Source organism: Rhagoletis pomonella, unplaced genomic scaffold, assembly GCF_013731165.1.
Source record: "Rhagoletis pomonella isolate Grant_MI unplaced genomic scaffold, Rhpom_1.0 Rhpom_scaffold_00561, whole genome shotgun sequence".
In the NCBI taxonomy this organism is placed as follows: domain Eukaryota; kingdom Metazoa; phylum Arthropoda; class Insecta; order Diptera; family Tephritidae; genus Rhagoletis; species Rhagoletis pomonella.
Genome location: NW_023459115.1, coordinates 25176 through 31515, shown reverse-complemented (window position 1 = coordinate 31515; position 6340 = coordinate 25176).

The window sequence follows — 6340 nt, the reverse complement described above, 5'->3', positions numbered from 1 at the left end:
GAAATTTTGTCCTCAAAAAGCCTGCATGCGCCAAATTTAAATATGAACTACATATTTAGGTGATCTAAAGACCAATTAATGGTCTATGTGAGTTTTCACGATGGCTGATCGGCTAACCTAACCTATATAATCACATGATGAGCTTTTTTGGCCTAACTAATTTTATCCTTAGGATTTCCTTTCTGAATTTGTCGTTTACTCTCACTCCTTTACAAAATGTCTAAATCGACGAATGCAAATTACTTTTCGTTCTAGCATTTTAATTTCCTTTGCTGAAATAAATTACCAAACAATAAAAGTTTAGTAATTTCGCAAAATATAGAAATTGCTAGCTTTGTAATTAGAAACGATCGAGATAAAAAAATTCATATCTATCATATGACTTGGCATAAAATTTTAATTGGCTGCAATGCCGTTTGGAATTTCAATCATATGCGATTAGTTTGATTGCACTTGCTTACGTCAATTGCTTGGACATCTGATTGGCAAATGGCAAAAGTATTCGCTTTACAGTAATGTCCCATGAGAGAGACCCACTCTAAGCTTGAGTTAAATCCAGCCTCAATTATATTTAGAAGTCACTATAAAAACATTATGGTGCAGATACTCTGCTGATGTAGCGTGGCAAAATTATTGCAAACAAATGGCATTTTTTTTGGTTTGGTTCTAATTTTCAATTTATTTTCTATAAACTATCAGCGTACAATATTCCCACTCGCTGATCCCACACTTTCCCACACTATTTATGTATATACCCCCATCGACAATCAAGCAACCTACGCTGGTGGTCATGTTTAAGCACTTTAATTCTCATAACTAAATAACATTTGAGTAGAAACCTGGTTTCATAGGCGCTTATGTTCGCCTGGCCTATTCTATTATCGCAAAGCCAAAATCCAAGGCACAACAAATATAATTCAAAGCAAAATGCAATGAACGAACGCAATGCATGAAAAAAAGAACGATCCTTATCAACTAAACACACATTTTACCACACTCTAGTCTCAACAATACAACATGGAAGGTAAGAAAATGCTTCTCACGAATTCCAACCGCCCTGTTGGCGATACATATTATGAGTGCAAGAAACCACACATACCGCAGTACGTACGAGGGTAGATCAATATGTACGCGAGAGATTATAAAAAATGAAGCGAAAACTATATTTGAGGTAGATTCTTTTCGTTATTTTTTTTCTTCTGAAATGTAATTGCCGTTCAGGAAATAATTGAATTTTTTCCATCTACCCTTTGGACGAGCTATCCAGGGGACCACTCGCATAGAGCGGAATACCCCCCTATCCTCCGAAATAGCGAGCGGCGTGATAAGCAGCGTTTTCCCCAGCAGTGGTAGCCACAATAAAGGTAGCAGCATACTGTATGCTTACAAATGTAATACCTTTTAAGGGGGATTATATATCATGGCGTTTTGACGCCATATTTTAACGATTAACTAGCCTTAGGCGTAGTTTAAAATGCCCTTTTAATAAAACCTTCATATAAAGGAAACATTTTCGAAGGGAAACTTATTCTTTTTTTAATCCAAAGTGAAAACTTCTAAAGTTACTTAAGTTGTTTTATCAAAAGCCCAGATATGTATTTCTTTTCGAATAGACGCGGCCTTTAACTTTCTGATGATTCATTCGAAAACGGTCGGGAATTTCCTGTGCTTACTTCTGGATATAGGTGGGCTTTTAGTTGCTAGACAAAAACTTTGAAATACAAAGTGATTAGGGGCTTCTAGCGATGGGTTAGCCCTTAGCGGTCAAGGGAGCTCCAAAACTGTACAAACTAATTTTCTCGTTATTGGTTGGAGTTCTAATCAGTCATTGCCCCATTGTCCGATACTACAGCAGCTGATGAGGTGCAATTATCTAAACATCCGCTACTCAGCTATCCGGGTTTCGCGATTTTACCACGACAACATGATGTTTAAATGCACTTCTTTCTCATCTGCTAGGTGCTTTCGGGCAAAGAGATTAGCCGCTTGCGAAGCTTTGTTGTTAGAATGAAGTGATTTTTATCCATAAACCGTCAGGTGTTATCGTTCAATCAGTTTTTTTTTCCATTTCCCTTCCGTATTTTAATGGTAATCAAATACATAGTTGGTGTATTAGACTAAATGCTCTTCCACATTTTAATATCATTGCCGTTTGTATCGTCGCTTCGTCCCTAAATGCGGATTCTTAGAAACGGCGAAGACAAGTTACCGGCAATCGTTTCATTTTAGTTCTTAACAATTGGTTTTAAGAAACCCAAAAATGTCGATAACATCGACGGTGATGCTAAGTTGTTGTTTTTATTTCATTATCAAACGACAACGTCGATGTGCCCAATTATTTGAGTATCCAGACGACTTGGGACGTTCTAGACATCCATGATCTTAAACGTCGGTTACACCAGTTAGGGAACTGAAAAGAATCTTTGATCAGGTGGTATCACAATGGGACAAGCCTAAGTCGTCGCTCGGCCTTAAGGATAGTAACAGCCACTATAATCTATCCATCATATACAATTCTGTTCCAGTACTACTATGTATGCTATTTGGATATATTCGCGAACATCTTTCTGGTTAGGAGCTTCATGACTTTAAGCAGATGAAAGGCGTAGAACAGCAACTATATTCCTGTATTGTTTCTTCTTGGCGTTTTAAAACAAATGCGATGGCAACCTCGTTACAGAGATTTTTGCTCGACTTATTGAGCAATCCTTGTATAAACCAGTTCTCCACAAAGAAAACGTTGTCGCCTATCGTGACTGTTAAATAATCTGGGAAATTTAGAAAGCCGCCGCTTTAGTGCTGCTGTGCGCACATATCGAAAATTCTCAGAAATTGTCAGTACTTAATAATGATTAGAATGAGAAATTCTTTCAAATTCCTTTTTACTCGCACTTTCACACGCACATTATCGAAAGGCACAGCATTAATGAATTTGAATTCTCCAGTTCTCAAGTATTGTGGCGCTGGCGACGGCGGTCTTTCTCTTTCATCCCACTCACAATTCATGAGAGTATAGTAATTTCTCATTTTCATGCTGCTATTGTTCGACACTTCTCAGTAGTTTGTTAAAAGATTTTCCAAATAATGAAAACGCCCAGAACAATCATCGATTGCAAACGGGCGGCAAGCGACGAACAATCGTTCGATCGTTGCTATGGGCAAATGTTGGACACTCAGTATATGATATACTGAGATTGGACATGTAAATTAGAGAAGTTATGAGATGCCTATACAATGCATTCTTGTATAAAATGATTGTAGGCTCGACGACCGCTCTGCCTCCTCCTTCTTCGCCACTTTTAGGCGCTTGTGAGCGCTCTCTTTTGCCCTGCACATCAGACTTGAAAGATACAATCAACAAAATCGAATTAGAAGTGAAAACTAATGCAGCTGAGTGTGAGGATCGACCAAATGTATGGCGCGCTCGGTCGGTCGGTCAACCCAAACCAGCATCCAATTTAGGAATTTTGTTGCTTCAAGCCATGCTGCGCTATGGCATTTTTCGTGTTTCATTGATGTTTACCGCAAAGCGGGAAACCCTGCAGGGTAGCAACGGCGCAAACTGATCGATGGCTCACGATCTTCGGCGGCTTACAGCCATGCACTAATGCTACGCTTGCGCTGCTGCCGTCATATCTATTAGTGCTGCAGTGCATTCAAATTGAGAGCAGTGCATTGAAATCGTCGGCTTGTTAGGGATTTTGCTGCTACATTGTATTTGGTTCGCGCTCGTTCTTTTGCTTGAGCTCGATCATTTTTTCGTGTTGATCGGCATGGTTTCCTTTTATGCTTTGCTGTATGTTGCGCCTGCGCTTACGTTTGAGCCCCTGCGCGTTGAGAGTGCATTTTTTTTTTTTGTTATCTGCTCCTTTTGTATGTAGCCTTCTGAGTATTTTGCGTTGTTGTTGTTATTTTTAGTTTTATCATGCTTGGCTTAAATTGTGCGGCAGTCCCAGTCGGACTTGGTTGCTTCCAAAATGTACTTTAACACGGTTATTTTTCCACTCAGAAGTAGTTCCAAAAACATGAAGTTTTATACAGGCCTGAAACACAGCAAGAACGGTTCTTTAAGAAGGCAATTTTGCATGAGGTGGTCATTGTTGGTTTGGATGGAGAGCTCTGTAGAGTTCCTATTCTCGTTCGGATTTACGTATTTGCTGAAGTCAAGGCATTACAAAATGCTGACTTGAGCAGTGAAGTTTTCCCGACCTACAGATTTTCAGCCTTCCATAGTAGTGATAACGAATGTAGTTCTTTCTCCATGTAGATTTTTTCTAATTTTTCCTACACAATTTAAATGTGATTCGAATTCCTCGTGAAAAAACCAGTACCCTAAAAGGCATTCTTAGGGAACCGCATTCTGCATGGTCCGACTGGGGTGGTCTTATGTTGTGTGTGTTTGTGTGTGCAGGACAATCGCTGTTGTTGCTATTGTTGACGACAACGTCGTTGGTGATCGCTGCGTGATTGCATTTCTTGGAAGGACGACTCAAGAATGTTTTCTGTTTTTTTTTTAAAATTTTTTTTGTTGTCTTTCGTTCGTCTTAATGTTATTCTTGCGATAATTCTTTCAGCTTTCTTTACATCCCATACACTTTTTAAGTTGATTTTTTTATGCTTCAAGCAATTGTGTGAATGCATTCCCGGAGTGGTTCTTTAGCCCCAACCGTAGAAGCAAAGCATGAATATAAAATGTGTTGGTTGTTTTTTTTTTTCTCTACTAGAGTCACGATTGTTATTGTTGTTTCCGTGTTGTTTTTGCTGTTGCTGCTGCTGTTGATCATGTAAATGTATCTCGGTGTATATGTGCATGTATTTGTGCACTGATATCTGGTAGCACCGCATTCCAATCTCAGAATGAAGCAAACTTCAAACCAGAAATAAGACAACCAAGAATTGAATTATTCCCACAGAACTGAGCAAACTCGAGAAACTCCAACAAACATACTTATGTATGTAATAGACAATCAAACAAGCATACTTTGCAGTATGTTGTGTTGTTGTTTTTGTTCAGCTTCTGTGTGTATGTATGTATTTATGTGGCGTTATGCTTCTTTGGTATGTGGTAGAAGCGAGTATTACCTGGTGGCCGGTTGTTAAGGTTAGATGACTGACTCTTTTAGCTGCTACGCTTTTGCCCACATATGTATGTGTGTACATACCTATCTACGAGTTGCATGTATATACATACATATTTACTTGTATGTATCTTTCTATAACCTAAACTGCTCCGGGTAGTCTCCGGTTTCTTGGCTGACTCGCTGGCATTCAGAGGCCGCCCAGTGTGTTGGCATGCTCCGTTCTTTGTACCCAGCGTTGTTTTTTCTGCTTTGTTTTCCAATAAGAATCCAACTTTATGTTGGTGCGCCCAGCATGGCGTAGCAACAACAACAAGCAATCAGTAACAACAACACTTACCAATTTTGCTCAGACCAGTACACATGCAGTTTAAACTGCATTTGTACTCGCCAGGTAATTCGAACGTACTAGCCTACTACATAAAAAAAAAAAAAAAAAAAAAAAGTCTGTTTGAAAAAAAAAAAGTTGTTTGACTGCATTCCAATGCTTTTTATTGCATCTATGTTGGGTTGGCCAAGCGACCATGCGAGGCGCGGCGTTGCCAGACGAGTTGTTAGGTGCTGAGCTGCAAAGGCGTTTGTGATATTTTGTGGTTTTTCTTGGTAGAACAGCAAGATTAGACATTAGACGTTGATTCGGGCCCGTTTAGCTTGAAATTTCTAAATTCGCTTGCATATGAATAATTAAAAAATTACATGTGTTTAGGTCGGTACATTTAATTTAGGACCGAGGTTGCGAGGGGTAGTTTTACAGGGCAATTCTGGCAACTCTTTTAACTCAGAAGAATCTTTCGATTCTGGTAACTATTATACAAGCTCTTTCCTGTCTTTCGAAAGAGTGATAGAAAGATCTGCTACTGAGGAGATCTTAGTATTATTCGGTTTGTATTTTGGTATTAACTTAAAAAATAAAATAAATTAAATAAAAAAGTATATATTTTTGTGTAGAACAATAACAAACCATACTTTAAATGAGAAAAATTTAAAAACGATATAAATTAAAAAAAGAACAAAATAAATAAAAAAATAACAAAAAATAAATTAACTAATTAAAGAAAGAAAGAAATGAATTAGAAAAATAAAAAAATGTATAAAAAATAGAAAAACGACATTAATAACGAAAGAAAAACCAAATCTAATAATTAAAGGAAAATTGAAATAAAGCAATTATAAATTAAAAAAAAAAACAATAAAATAAGTTCCTAAGCATTAAGTTGAATAAAAAAAAAGAAATAAAAAATAAAATACGTACATTTCCATTT